Genomic DNA, 16,492 nt, shown 5'->3' with positions numbered 1-16,492 from the left:
GTCCAATACCAATTGTACAATTTGTGCTGTATGATAAAACTGGACCAATAAAAAATCAAATCAAATCGAATCAAAGCGATGGGACACAGCATCTCCGAGGTAGCGATAAGTGGGGATCACACTAAATTTCTGACATCTCTGCTGTCGGAAAAATATCCTCCAAGAACGGGACCAACGACGACTGCAGAGAATTGATCAACGTGTCAGAAGTGCAGCCCTTCATTCAATGAAACATCATCGATATGGGCTTTCGTAGCCGAAGTTCCAGTCGTTTACCCTTGACGACTGCAGGACACAAAGCTTTACACTTCACCTGGGCCCATCAGCGCCGACATTGGACTGCTGCTGACTGGAAACATGTTGCCTGGTCGGACGAGTCTCGTTTCAAACTGTATCGAGCGGATGGACGGGTACGGGTATGGAGACAACATTATGAATCTATGGATCCTTCATGTCAGCAGGGGACTGTTGAAACTGGTGGAGGCTCTGTAGTGGTGTGGGGTTTGTGCAGTTGGAGTAATACGGGACCACTGATACGTCTGGATACAGCTCTGAAAGGTGATTCACTAAGTGATCAAAAGTATCCGGACAACCCCAAAAACATACGTTTTATATATTAGGTGCATTGTTCTGCTACCTACTGCCACGTAGTCTGTAGTGAATTGGCAGGAGCCAATTCACGGGGTTTGGAGGAAACCGAAAGGCACGCCTTTAAACTCACGCAGGCTGGCGTGAGGTCTGGAACAGGTCAGAGAAATAAGACTAGCAAAACAGGAGGTAACTGGTAAAATACTTAACTTTAATCCATAATTGAAGAACATCGCTCTTGATGATACAGAATTATAATAGCAATATAATCTGGTAATGGCGCCTTGCTAGGTCGTAGCAAATGACGTAGCTGAAGGTTATGCTAACTATCGTCTCGGCAAATGAGAGCGTATTTGTCAGTGTAGCATCGCTAGCAAAGTCTGCTGTACAACTGGGGCGAGTGCCAGGACGTCTCTCTAGACCTGCCGTGTGGTGGCGCTCGGTCTGCAATCACTGACAGTGGCGACACGCGGGTCCGACGTATACTAACGGACCGCGGCCGATTTAAAGGCTACCACCTAGCAAGTGTGGTGTCTGGCGGTGACACCACATACTCCATATCAGCGACCTGAGTAGTCATTAGACATCGTGGGAGAGCAGAATGGGGCGCTCTGCGGAACACACAGACTTCGAACGTGGTCAGGTGACTGGTTGTGTCATACGTCTGTACGCGAGATTTCCTCACTCCTAAACATCCCAAGGTCTTCTGTCTCCGATGTGATAATGAAGTGGAAACGTGAAGGGACACGTGCAGCACAAAAGCGTACAGGTCGACCCCGTTTGTTGACTGACATAGACCGCCGACAGTTGAAGAGGGTCGTAATGTGTAATAGGTAGACATCTATCCAGACCATCATACAGAAATTCCAAAATGCATCAGGATCCACTGCAAGTACCATGACAGTTAGGCGGGAACTGAGGAAACTTGGATTTCATGGTCGAGTGGCTGCTCATATGCCACACATCACGCCGGTAAATGCAAAACGACGCCTTGTTTGGTGTAAGGAGCGTAAACATAGGACAGTGGAAAAACGTTGTGTGGGGTGACGAATCACAGAACACAATGTGGCAGTCCGATGGCAGCGTGTTTGTGTGGCGAATACTCGGTGAACATCTACCAGCGTATGTAGTGCCAAAAGTAAAATTCGGAGGCGGTGGTGTTATGGTGTGGTCGTGTTTTTCACGGAGGGGGCTTGCACCCCTTGTTGTTTTGCGTGGCACTATCACAGCACAGGCCTACATCGATATTTTAAGCACCTTCTTCCTTCCCACTGTTGAAGACTTCAATGCGATAAGCTTGCAATCGTTTCCACAACGAAACTTGGTCTCGAAACCTGGCAGAAATTCCAAATAGATTCTGGTCGTATGTGAAGTATGTTAGCGGCAAGAAACAATCAACACTTCCTCTGCGCGACAGCAGTGAAGATGCTATCGAAGACAGCGCTGCCAAAGCAGAGTTACTAAACACAGCCTTCCGAAATGCCTTTACAATAGAAGACGAAGTAAATATTCCAGAATTCGAATCAAGAACAGCTGCCAACATGACTAAAGTGGAATATCCTAGGAGTAGTGAATCAACTTAAATCACTTAATAAAAGCAAGTCTTCACGTACAGACTGTACACCAGTTAGTTTCCTTTCAGAGTATGTTGATGCATTAGCTCCATACGTAACTATCATATACAACCGTTCTCTCGACGAAAGATCCGTACCCAAAGACTGGAAAGCTGCACAGGTCACACCAATATTCAAGAAAGGTAATAGGAGCAATCCACTAAATTACAGGCCCATATCATTGACGTCGATATGCAGCAGAGTTTTGGAAAATATAGTGTGTTCGAACATTATGAATTACCTCGAAGAAAACCGTCTATTGACATACAAACAACATGGATTTAAGGAACATTGTTCTTGTGAAATACTAGCTTTCTATTCGCATGAAGTGTTGAGTGCTATTGACAAGGATTTTCAGAGTGATTCCGTATTTCTGGATTTCCGGAAGGCTTTTGACACTGTACCACACAAGCGGCTCGTAGTGAAATTGCGTGCTTATGGAATATCGTCTCAGTTATGTGACTGGATTTGTGATTTCCTGTGATAGAGGTCACAGCTCGTAGTAATTGACGGAAAGTCATCGAGTAAAACAGAAGTGATTTCTGGCGTTCCCCAAGGTAGTGTTATAGGCCCTTTGCTGTTCCTTATCAACATAAACGATTTTGGAGACAATCTGGGCAGCCGTCTTCGGTGGTTTGCAGATGACGTTGTCGTTTATCGACTGATAAAGTCATCAGAAAATCAAAACAAATTGAAAAACGATTTAGAAAAGATATGTGGTGTGAAAACTGGCAGTTGACCCTAAATAACGAAGAGGTCATCCACACGAGTGCTAAAAGGAATGCGTTAAACTTCGGTTACACGATAAATCAGTCAAATCTAACGGCTGTAAATTCAACTAAATACCTAGGAATTACAATTTCGAACAACTTAAATGGGAAGGAACTCATAGAAAATGTTGTGGGGAAGGCTAAGTCAAGATTGCGTTTTATTGGCAGGACACTTAGAAAATGTAACAGACCTACTAAGGAGACTGCCTACACTACACTTGTCCGTCCTCATTTAGGATACTGCTGCGCGGTGTGGGATACTTACCAGATAAGACTGACGGAGTACATCGAAAAAGTTCAAAGAAAGGCAGCACGTTTTATATTATCGCGAAATATGGGAGAGAGTGTCACAGAAATGATACAGGATTTGGGATGGACATCATTAAAAGAAAGGCGTTTTTCGTTGCGACGGAATCTTCTCACGAAATTCCAATCACCAACTTTCTCCTCTGAACGTGAAAATATTTTGTCGATACCGAACTACATAGGGAGAAACGATCACCACGATAAAATAAGGAAAATCAGAGCGCGTACGGAAAGATATAGGTTTTCGATTTTTCCTGCTCTATACGAGATTGTAATAATAGAGAATTATGGAGGTGGTTCGATGAACCCTCTGCGTGGCACTTAAATGTGATTTGCAGAGTATCAATGTTGTTGTAGATGTAGAAGAGCAATTCGGGGATGGCGATTGCATGTTTCAAAACGATCGGCCTGTGGCGGAGTGGTTACACGACAGTTACAGCCTTGTAATGGACTGGCCTGCACAGAGTCCTGACCTGAATCCTATAGAACACCTCTGGGATGTTTTGGAACGCCGACTTCTTGCCAGGCCTCACCGACCGACATCGATACTTCTCCTCAGTGCAGTGAATGGGCTGCGATTCCCCAAGAATCCTTCCAGCACCTAACTGAAGTGCCTGCAAGTGTGGAAGCTATAATCAAGACTAAGGGTGGGCCGACATCATATTGAATTCCAGCATTACCGATGGAGGGCGCCACGAAGATTTAAGTCATTTTCGGCCAGGTGTCCGGATACTTTTGATCACAGATTGTACGTACGTAAGCATCCTGTCTGATCACATCCATCCATTCATGTCTATTGTGGATCGCGGCGGACTTGAGCACTTCCAGCAGGACAATGAACCGCTACACAGTGGCTCCAGGAAAACTCTTGAGTTTCGCTGACCATCAAACTGTCCAGACATGAACATTATTGAGCGTATCTGGGAAGCCTTGCTATGTGCTGTTCAGAAGAGATCTTCACTCCTCGTCCACTCTACGAATTTATGGACAGCCCTGCAGGATTGATGGTGTCAGTTCCCTCCAGCACTACTTCACACATTGGTCGAGTTCATGCCAAGTCGTACTGCGGAACTTCTGGGTGCTCGCGGGGGCCCTACACGATATTAGGCATGTGTAGCAGTTTCTTTGGCTCTTCAGTGTATATGCGCGCACGTTCGTTTAATCCTTGTTCCTCATTTAGCTGTACTATTACGTCTTAATGTCTAAATGGAATTTATCTGCTCTCCACTTCCCATAACGCATTTCTGTGCCATACTGTAAATACCAAATCGTTAAATGATTAATCATTTAGGATAACCTCATTAGAAAATCCACATCATTTCTAAAGATTACTTTGCACTATATACTAAACGTGTTTCTTAAGCTTCTCAAATTTTTTTATTTGAGCCGTTACAATATCGAAAACTCATAATGGTACGTTGTAGTCAAGGCTGCCACTTAGTTCTAGTAAATTTCCTACAAAGGAAACAACGAATACAGATTCGTGACCGTCTGGTAATTATTATTTCATGTATACACTCCTGGAAATGGAAAAAAGAACACATTGACACCGGTGTGTCAGACCCACCATACTTGCTCCGGACACTGCGAGAGGGCTGTACAAGCAATGATCACACGCACGGCACAGCGGACACACCAGGAACCGCGGTGTTGGCCGTCGAATGGCGCTAGCTGCGCAGCATTTGTGCACCGCCGCCGTCAGTGTCAGCCAGTTTGCCGTGGCATACGGAGCTCCATCGCAGTCTTTAACACTGGTAGCATGCCGCGACAGCGTGGACGTGAACCGTATGTGCAGTTGACGGACTTTGAGCGAGGGCGTATAGTGGGCATGCGGGAGGCCGGGTGGACGTACCGCCGAATTGCTCAACACGTGGGGCGTGAGGTCTCCACAGTACATCGATGTTGTCGCCAGTGGTCGGCGGAAGGTGCACGTGCCCGTCGACCTGGGACCGGACCGCAGCGACGCACGGATGCACGCCACGCAGTGCCGTAGGGGACCGCACCGCCACTTCCCAGCAAATTAGGGACATTGTTGCTCCTGGGGTATTGGCGAGGACCATTCGCAACCGTCTCCATGAAGCTGGGCTACGGTCCTGCACACCGTTAGGCCGTCTTCCGCTCACGCCCCAACGTCGTGCAGCCCGCCTCCAGTGGTGTCGCGACAGGCGTGAATGGAGGGACGAATGGAGCCGTGTCGTCTTCAGCGATGAGAGTCGCTTCTGCCATGGTGCCAATGATGGTCGTATGCGTGTTTGGCGCCGTGCAGGTGAGCGCCACAATCAGGACTGCATACGACCGAGGCACACAGGGCCAACACCAGGCATCGTGGTGTGGGGAGCGATCTCCTACACTGGCCGTACACCACTGGTGATCGTCGAGGGGACACTGAATAGTGCACGGTACATCCAAACCGTCATCGAACCCATCGTTCTACCATTCCTAGACCGGCAAGGGAGCTTGCTGTTCCAAACGGACAATGCACGTCCGCATGTATCTCGTGCCACCCAACGTGCTCTAGAAGGTGTAAGTCAACTACCCTGGCCAGCAAGATCTCCGGATCTGTCCCCCATTGAGCATGTTTGGGACTGGATGAAGCGTCGTCTCACGCGGTCTGCACGTCCAGCACGAACGCTGGTCCAACTGAGGCGCCAGGTGGAAATGGCATGGCAAGCCGTTCCACAGGACTACATCCAGCATCTCTACGATCGTCTCCATGGGAGAATAGCAGCCTGCATTGCTGCGAAAGGTGGATATACACTGTACTAGTGCCGACATTGTGCATGCTCTGTTGCCTGTGTCTATGTGCCTGTGGTTCCGTCAGTGTGATCATGTGATGTATCTGACCCCAGGAATGTGTCAATAAAGTTTCCCCTTCCTGGGACAATGAATTCACGGTGTTCTTATTTCAATTTCCAGGAGTGTATTTACCCATAAATAGAACATTGTCTTAGCACTTACCTTAGAAGAGTAATGCTGTTCCGTACTTGTATTTACAAGACCAATAACAAAATCAATGTTGTCTTCACAGTTTCTACTCCGAAACAAACAGAAGTTATAGCTGGCAATATGGCGCCAAGAAACAAATGGTTCCCACTGAACTTGCTGAATGTCCCGTAGTACAGGTAGTACTAATTTGATAGCAGTGCTACAGATTAGGAGTAGCCGTTGCGATGTAAGTCTCTCCTACAAGCGAGAAAAGTAAAAACTAAAGAAGATCGAGGCTATGCGTCTCTTCAGCGGACGATGCACGCTATATGCTCCCAGGTACTGACACCAAGCAGAAGCAAATAAACTTTCGCATATTTGTGACTTCTGTCTCACAAGGAAAGGCCACGACGTTGGAATCATAGATTTATTTTAATCTTTGTACAGCTGAAATAGGGCTACAGGTATACATAAAAGAAATATCGTCGAATCTGATGGAAATGTTGAATGTTTAAGTAGAAGTTGAAGGCATAGGCAAGGTGGCTGTGAGCTGACGGGTAGCCCAAGCAAAGGAGAAGAAACCTGGAACTACAGCTTCAATTGTGAAAAGGCAGGGTTGTGGAGACACCACTATGGGGATCGGGGGTATTTGCGAGGAAGGTTGGATGAATAAAATCATCGGATGCATGAAAGGGAAAGTGTGGATGCAAGGAAAGTCTGCAACAGTGGAAGAAGGAACGAGAAACTGCATTATAATTCCCTCAAATAGTTATCTAAGAAATAAGGTATGAAGCATTATCTTAAATTTAGAGTAGTACATTTCTTCAAGCTCAGGGACATACACTACTGGCCATTAAAATTGCTACACCAAGAAGAAATACGGATGATAAACGTGTATTCATTGGACAAAGATATTATACTAGAACTGACATGTGATTACATTTTCACGCAATTTGGGGGCATAGATCCTGAGAAATCAGTACCTAGAACAACCACCTCTGGCCGTAATAACGGCCTTGATACGCCTGGGCATTGAGTCAAACAGAGCTTGGATGCCGTGTACAGGTACAGCTGCCCATGCAGCTTCAACACGATACCACAGTTCATCAAGAATAGTGACTGGCGTATTGTGACGAGTCAGTTGCTCGACCGCCATTGACCAGACGTTTTCAATTGGTGAGACGTCTGGAGAATCTGCTGGCCAGGGCAGTAGTCGAACATTTTCTGTATCCAGAAAGACCCGTACAGGACCTGCGACATGCGGTCGTGCATTATCCTGCTGAAATGTAGGGTTTTGCAGGGATCGAAAGAAGGGTAGGGCCACGGGTGGTAACACATCTGAAATGTAGCGTCTACTGTTCAAAATACCGTAAATGCGAACAACACGTGACCGAGACGTGTAACCAATGGCACCCCATACCATCACGCCGGGTGATACGCCAATATGGAGATGACGAATACACGCCTCCAATGTGTGTTCACCGCGATGTCGCCAAACACGGATGCGACCATCATCATGCTGAGAACAGAACCTGGATTCATCCGAAAAACTGACGTTTTGCCATTCGTGCACCCAGATTCGTCGTCGAGTACACCATCGCAGGCGCTCCTGTCTGTGATTCAGCGTCAAGGGTAACCGCAGCCACGGTCTCCGAGCTCATAGTCTGTGCTGCTGCAAACGTCATCGAACTGTTCGTGCAGATGGTTATTGTCTTGCAAATGTCCCCATCTGTTGACTCAGGGATCGAGACGTGGTTGCACGATCCGTTACAGCCATGCGGATAAGATGCCTGTCATCTCGACTGCTAGTGATACGAGGCCGTTGGGCTCCATGACAGCGTTCCGTATTACCCTCCTGAACCCACCGATTCCATATTCTGCTAACATTGGATCTCGACCAACTCGAGTAGCAATGTCGCGATACAATAAACCGCAATCGCGATAGGCTACAATCCGACCTATATCAAAGTCGCAAACGTGATGGTACGCATTTCTCCTCCTTACACGAGGCATCACAACAACGTTTCACCAGGCAACGCCGGTCAACTGCTGTTTGTGTATGAGAAATCGGTGGGAAACTTTCCTCATGTCAGCACGTTCTAGGTGTCGCCACCGGCGCCAACCTTGTGTCAATGCTCTGAAAAGCTAATAATTTGCATATCACAGCATCTTCTTCCTGTCGGTTAAATTTCGCGTCTGTAGCACGTCATCTTCGTGGTGTAGCAATTTTAATGGCCAGTAGTGTAGTTTATAAGGGCGGTATAATTTATGCACTGACTGATACGAATTAGGAAACCAGATCCCTTGTACCGCTTGAACACGTGTAGAAAATTACGTATGGTGTGTCTACTATACTCAGAATTTCCATTTTTAAAATTATATACCAAGAAGAACATGCTGCATTTGAGGATAGCGATATTTAAGTAATTTTATAACTTACTGTTTTGGCTGCAATAAACACATCTGAGAAGTGTTGAACTATAGGCAACTCTATGAGGTGTTATCAAAAAGCAACGGGAATTCTTTAATTTCGCGAACTTTAGACATTAATTTTCAACCCGCCAGGGTAGCCGAGAGCGCTAACGTGCTGGTTGCAGGAGTCGGGGAGGCGTACCGGACCCCGATCGAATCCGCCCGGCGGATTAACGAGGGCCGGTGTGCTGGCCAGCCTGGATGTAATTTTTAGGCGGTTTTCCACATCCCGTTAGGTGAATACCGGCCTGGTCCCCATGTTCCGCCTCAGTTGCACGGCTCGCAGACATGTGAACACATTCGCACTCTTCCATGGATTATACTAGACTCAGACAGTTGGGGTACACTAATTCCTTCCCGGGGAGGTACGGGGTGGCGGCAGGAAGGGCATCCAGCCACCCCTTAAACATTAACATGCCACATCCGATTACCAGCAGACGACCCTGCAAGTCGCGATAAATGCTTGGAAAGAGAGAGAGACATTAATTTTCAACTTTCTTATATTGTTGGTACACATGAACCTGATGTAAGTTTGCATTTTCAGCCGTTTGGAATATTTGGTTTATTGTTGACAGTCTATAACGTTATACGTCTTTTTGAGAGCTCGGCGAATTTTTGCTTTGGAAAAATATGGATCAAGAATTTCCATTAAATTGTGCTTGTAAAAAAAATGAAATAAAGTGCAACACCGCATGCGAAATGTTGACTGTGGCTTTTGGATCATCTACTATGAGTAAGACAGTGGTACAAACGTTTCAAAGAGGGTCCAGAAGACACTGAAGACGACGGCTGCACTGGGCGTTCTAGCACACCAGTTACTGAAGACAATGTGGAAGAGGTAAAGAAATTGGTTCTGGAAAATCACCATGAGACACTTTGCTGATGTTGTCGGTATATCCTTTAGCTCATGACAAGCAATTTTTATCGGATGTTTTGGGCATGGAACGTGTAGCAGCAAAGTTTTTTCGAAAATTGTTGAGTCTCGACCAATAACGACGTCTCGTAGACATCGCTCAGGAATTGCTGAATGAAGACGACAACGATCCAGAACGAAAGAAGGTTATAACAGGTGACGAAACATACAGGGTGGCGCACGAAATGTGTTACCATTTTGTTTTTGAATATGAACTTTATTGTCAATACAATCTGAGAGGAACGTATACTACAATGAAGAGCCGTCCATGGAGATTTGTTCTAACTCAGCACATGCGCAATATGTCCACCATTTCGTTTCCTAACTTCCTTCAAACGAACACTGAAGTTAGTGATTACCCTACGCCACATGTCTTCCGTAATTTCACTGCAAGTTTGGAGAATAAGTCTTTTGAGCTCCATTAAATTCCAAAGCTTCTTGCTACTGCCTTACCCTTCAACACGCTGTGGTTCATGCAAGATGGAGCAAGGCCACATACTGCAAACACTGTGTTAAAGTTTTTCACGAGCATTTCGACATGCAGATCATTTCACTCAGGTTTCAAGGTCGCTTCAATGACTGACAAAATTGGCCCCTCAATAGTCCAGACCTCAATCCATGTGACTTTTTTCTTTAAGGATATCTAAAGGAAAAATTTTCCCGAAACCTCCACGTGATTTAATGGAGCTCAGAAGACGTATTCTTCAAGCTTGCAGTGAAATTACGGAAGACACGTGGCGTAGGGTAATCACTAACTTCAGTGTTCGTTTGAGGGAAGTTAGGAAACGAAATGGTGGACATATTGAGCACGTGCTGAGTTAGAACTAATCTCCATGGACGGCTCTTCGTTGTAGTATATGTTCCTTTCAGATTATATTGACAATAAAGTTTATATTCAAAAACAAAATGGTAACACATTTCGTGTGCCACCCTGTAGGTATACGGGTATGACGTCGAAACCATGGCCTAGCCGTCCCAAAGGAAACTACCTGAAGAGCCAACACGGAAAAAAATTTTAGGAGTCCGACCACATGTTAAGGTTCTTCTCACGGTTTTCTTCGATTACAGTGGGATAGTGCATCACGAGTTCCTGCCTTGTGGTCGTACGGTCCATATGAAATACTGCATGGAAGTCATGCGCCGTTTTCATAAAGAATTGCAGCATAACCAGTCGTGGAAATTGCATCACGATTACGCTTCCGCTCATAACTCAATGCTTGTTCGGGCCTTTTTGGCAAGAAACAAAACCGTTACGTTGCCTCAGCCGTAGAATTCGCTGAACACTGCGACTTCTTTGTATTCACGAGGAGTAGGATTACCATGAAAGAACGTCGTTTTGTCACCATTGACGAAATAAAAACAGAAGTGCTGAAGGAGCTGAACAACATAACGAAGGGTAAGTTCCAGAAGTTCTTCCAAGACTGGATAAAGCTCTGGCGCAAGTGAGTTACTGAAACGCCATGCAGGACAGGTAGTTTAGATTGTGGAAAAGGGCCAAAATAGGCGGCTGTCAGTTACACTCGAACATAAAACTTTATTTATTTGACCAAACATTACAAGAGCCAAGAAAATTAAAAAAAACTCAGTATTAATCTTTGGAACTTAATTACTGTCTGAATGCGCCATACAATCTCATGCCTTAAGGACAAGACCACTTTAATTTAAAATCGGCTGAAAGCCAATAACATAGGACTCAAACCAAAATCAGAACTTTTAAAGGCAAAGGGCCTTATCTTAAAACAGTTCTTTAATTAGGCTGAAGGCCCAAACAATCTTACGCCTTAAGGGCAAAACAACCTTCATTTAAAAATCGGCTAGAAGCCTTACAAATACAAACGACAAGAACAAATAAGAAAAGGCAATACGGGCAACGGCGCTCAGAAGTTTCTGAGGATCGGCCTGGAAAACAAACACCAGCGCTCGCTTAGGTGAGACAGGCAGTCGGGCCAACCATTCTCGATCCGACGGCAACCCAACCGACAGTCAACGGACCCACCGACAAGATAACTTCCGCTCCACCCGACCAGCACACAACAGGCAGTTCAATGGAACACCACAGAAAGTATTGGCGCCCACAACCAATTATACATTGAGCGACAACACGATGAGGAAACTACACTGGCTGCATTTTCGTCAACGGCCAGGGCAGGTAATCGGAACGTTAACGGTCACAAGGCAGAAGATTCCGCTGGTGCACTTCAATTCAAAATAACCAAGTACAGTTTAGCTCCACCGGAGGGTGGTTAAAATTTACCAACTTGAAAACACACGTTGTTGCTCGCAGGAATGTCCCGACAGCCGATAACCGACACAATTTGAACAGTCTTGACTTGCTGGTAGATTAAGTCAAAACTCAACTTTCGTGTCCAGGATCGGTGAGCCACGGACCTCGCAGCAATGGGAACAGCACCACACACTCCGACTGCGCGTGGACGCCGCCAGCGACCCAGGCCGAACTACGCGCCACGGACATTTCCTCGCTGCTCCACGCCAACCGACCAACTGGTCGCACACAGCACAGCCGGAAACTATAAGCGCCAGGCCAAAGATAGTACAAGTTGCGAATATCGATACACACCGCTGCTGCCACTCGCGGAGAGGGAGGATAACAGCATAATCGCAATAACCGCAGGAGACTAAACACAGAATATCAATCAAGGTTTAATCCAATGCATTACAATGAGCCAGCCACGGCTTAACCTCCCCCACTCAAACTTAACATAGGGAGAGGGTGATTCAACCCCTGAGCTATCTGAACTTAACTTGGCTAAGGTGAACCCGATATTGCTTACCTGAACTATTCTCCTTGACCAACAGGTTTACCGGGCATAAAATACGCACGATAGTGCAAGGCCCCAGAAAACGAGGAGTAAATTTACTAAGATTCGCGCCAGGCACCTACCTCCCAGGAAATTGCGGACATAAACTTGATCCCCCGGCCTGCCCTTAAAGGTTTGTCGATTACGATTATTATGGGCTCTGAGTATATTACACTTGGTCCAGTTCCAGGTTTCCTTGATAACACGAGGACTAATATCGGCTGGAATAAGATCTTGAATTCCCCACAAATTCGAAAGAGGGGAATTAACCGGATAGGAAAGGATCAAGGAGGCGGGTGTAGTTCGCAAGGCTTCATGACTGGCGGTATTAAAGACAAAACTAAGCCAGGGAAGACTGGAGTTCCATTTACTAGTGGTTTTCTGATGATAAATAATCAAGACAATATTTCGGTTAACTCTCTTCGCAAAGGACCCCTGAGGATAATACGGGGTGGTCGTGATACGCTTGACACCTTTCTGAAAACAGAAGGCCTTGAAAGGAAGCCGGCCGGTGTGGCCGAGCGGTTCTAGGCGCTTCAGTCTGGAACCGCGCGACCGCTACGGTCGCAGGTTCGAATCTTGCCTCGGGCATGGGTGTGTGTGATGTCTTTAGGTTAGTTAGGTTTAAGTAGTTCTGTTCTAGGGGACTGATGACCTCAGATGTTAAGTCCCACAGTGCTCAGAGCCAGTTCTTGAACCTTGAAAGGTGCCGAATGAAAAGCAGGATCATTATCGCTAACAAGCTGATTGGTTGGGCCAAAAACGCTGAAGGCATTAATTAAATGATAAATAGTGGTGGCAGCGCTAATGTTATGGCTCAAGAGAAGCCAAGTAAATCTGGAGAACGAATCGATACTAACTAGTTCATATCGATGGCCCTTCTTAGTACGAGGTAATGGTCCTAAATAACGAATATAGAGCTTGTGCATAGGGCAGCACTCTCGTTCAGAACTCAACAAACCCTGTTGAAGAGCATTCTTGGGTTTGGCTGCATTACACAAGTGGCATTGTGATATCATCTCTCTGACAATCCAGTCTAAGTAGGGCCAAGTTAAATGCTGCTTGATTTTTTGGAGAGTCTTACAAGTACCAGGTAGATTAAGTCAAAACTCAACTTTCGTGTCCAGGATCGGTGAGCCACGGACTTCGTAGCAATGGGAACAGCAACACACACTACGATACCGCATAGAGGCCGTCGGCCCTGGCCAAACTACACGCCGCGGAGATTTCCTCGCTGCTCCACGCCAACCGACCAACTGGTCGCACACAGCACAGCTGGATACTATAAGCGCCAGGTTAAAGATAGTACAAGGTGCGAATATCGATACACACCGCTGCTGCTACTCGCGGAGAGAGAGGATAACAGCATAATCGCGATAACCGCCGAAGACTAAACACAGAATAACAATAAGTTGGCACAGTGGATAGGCCTTGAAAAACTGAACACAGATAACTCGAGAAAACAGGAAGAAGTTGTGTGGAACTATGAAAAAAATAAACAAAATATACAAACTGAGTAGTCCATGCACAACATCAAGGATAATGTGAGCTCAGGAGCGCCGTGGTCCAGTGGTTAGCGTGAGCAGCTGCGGAACGAGAGGTACTTGGTTCAAGTCTTCCCACGAGTGAAAAGTTTAATTTTTTATTTTTAGACAATTATTATCTGTCCGTCCGTCCGATGCGAGTGATGGGAGTCATTATCACAGTCGCAAGAAAACCTAAATCGAGCAAGGTAGAAGAATCTTTTTACCCATTCGCCAAGTGTACAAGTTAGGTGCGTCGACAACATATTCCTGTTTAATATAATCCATTATGGGGTCGAGGTAGCAGTTGTTATACTGGTTATCACTGTTAGTATTCATACATATACAGGGCTATTACAAATGATTGAAGCGATTTCATAAATTCACTGTAGCTGCATTCATTGACATATGGTCACGACACGCTACAGATACGTAGAAAAACTCATAAAGTTTTGTTCGGCTGAAGCCGCACTTCACGTTTCTGCCGCCAGAGCGCTCGTGAGCGCAGTGAGACAAAATGGCGACAGGAGCCGAGAAAGCGTATGTCGTGCTTGAAATGCACTCACATCAGTCAGTCATAACAGTGCAACGACACTTCAGGACGAAGTTCAACAAAGATCCACCAACTGCTAACTCCATTCGGCGATGGTATGCGCAGTTTAAAGCTTCTGGATGCCTCTGTAAGGGGAAATCAACGGGTCGGCCTGCAGTGAGCGAAGAAACGGTTGAACGCATGTGGGCAAGTTTCTTGCGTAGCCCGCGGAAGTCGACGAATAAAGCAAGCAGAGAGCTAAACGTACCACAGCCAAAGGTTTGGAAAATATTACGGTAAAGGCTAAAGCAGAAGCCTTACCGTTTACAATTGCTACAAGTCCTGACTCCCGATGACAAAGTCAAACGCTTTGAATTTTCGGCGCGGTTGCAACAGCTCTTGGAAGAGGATGCGTTCAGTGCGAAACTTGTTTTCAGTGATGAAGCAACATTTTTTCTTAATGGTGAAGTGAACAGACACAATGTGCGAATCTGGGCGGTAGAGAATCCTCACGCATTCGCGCAGCAAATTCGCAATTCACCAAAAGTTAACGTGTTTTGTGCAATCTCACGGTTTAAAGTTTACGGCCCCTTTTTCTTCTGCGAAAAAAACGTTACAGGACAGGTGTATCTGGACATGCTGGAAAATTGGCTCATGCCACAACTGGAGACCGACAGCGCCGACTTCATCTTTCAACAGGATGGTGCTCCACCGCACTTCCGTCACGATGTTCGGCATTTCTTAAACAGGAGATTGGAAAACCGATGGATCGGTCGTGGTGGAGATCATGATCAGCAATTCATGTCATGGCCTCCACGCTTTCCCGACTTAACCCCATGCGATTTCTTTCTGTGGGGTTACGTGAAAGATTCAGTGTTCAAACCTCCTCTACCAAGAAACGTGCCAGAACTGCGATGCTTTCGGACTCATTGATGGGTACACGCTGCGCCGATTGTGGGAGGAACTTGATTATCGGCTTGATGTCTGCCGAATCACTAAAGGGGCACATATCGAACATTTGTGAATGCCTAAAAAAACTTTTTGAGTTTTTGTATGTGCGTGCAAAGCATTGTGAAAATATCTCAAATAATAAAGTTATTGTAGAGCTGTGAAATCGCTTCAATCATTTGTAATAACCCTGTATTTTAACAACGCGTTTCAAGAGACAATGCTCTCATCATCAGGTTGTAAAGTCTGTCATGAAATCAAACGGACTAAAGACAAAATACCATCAAAAATAGTTGGGAAATCCATAGAGTAAAACAGAATTAAAAGTATATTGGACTGTGGGTCCCCGTCTTACATTGAAGTTGTTGACACAAGTCGATGGCCGTCCCATAGCTACCAGATATGCTGTCGCACTGTGCCGGCTCGGGACTTGTTACAAGTCACTGACGGAGTTGCGAGAGGCTAACGATGGCAGAACAATGCAATAAGGAAATAAGGCGCCCAATAGCATAGCGTTACCGTCAAGCACACGGCTGTAACCACGCCACAACACCTAGGCTCGGCAGTCCACAACAGTCCCGAGCCGGCACAGTGCGACAGCATATCTGGTAGCTATGGGACGGCCATCGACTTGTGTCAACAACTTCAATGTAAGACGAGGACCCACAGTCCAATACACTTTTAATTCTGTTTTACCCTATGGACTTCCCAACTACTTGTGATGTTATTTTATCTTTTTAGTCCGTTTAATGACATAGACTTTACAACCTGATGATGAGAGAATTGTCTCTTGAAACGCGTTGTTAAAATATATGTATAAGAATCGCGGTTGAATGCTAACAGTGATAACCAACATATTCCTGTCATGTGACGCACATGCCGTCACCAGTGTCGTATAGAATATATCAGACGTGTTTTCCTGTGGAGGAATCGGTTGACCTATGACCTTGCGATCAAATGTTTTCGGTTCCGATTGGAGAGGCACGTCCTTTCGTCTACTAATCGCACGGTTTTGCGCTGCGGTCGCAAAACACGGACACTAAACTTATTACAGTGAACAGAGACGTAAATGAACGAACAGAC

Source organism: Schistocerca americana, chromosome 10, assembly GCF_021461395.2.
Source record: "Schistocerca americana isolate TAMUIC-IGC-003095 chromosome 10, iqSchAmer2.1, whole genome shotgun sequence".
Lineage (NCBI taxonomy): Eukaryota > Metazoa > Arthropoda > Insecta > Orthoptera > Acrididae > Schistocerca > Schistocerca americana.
The sequence above is the reverse complement of the archived record's forward strand: the minus strand, read 5'-3'. Positions refer to the sequence as shown.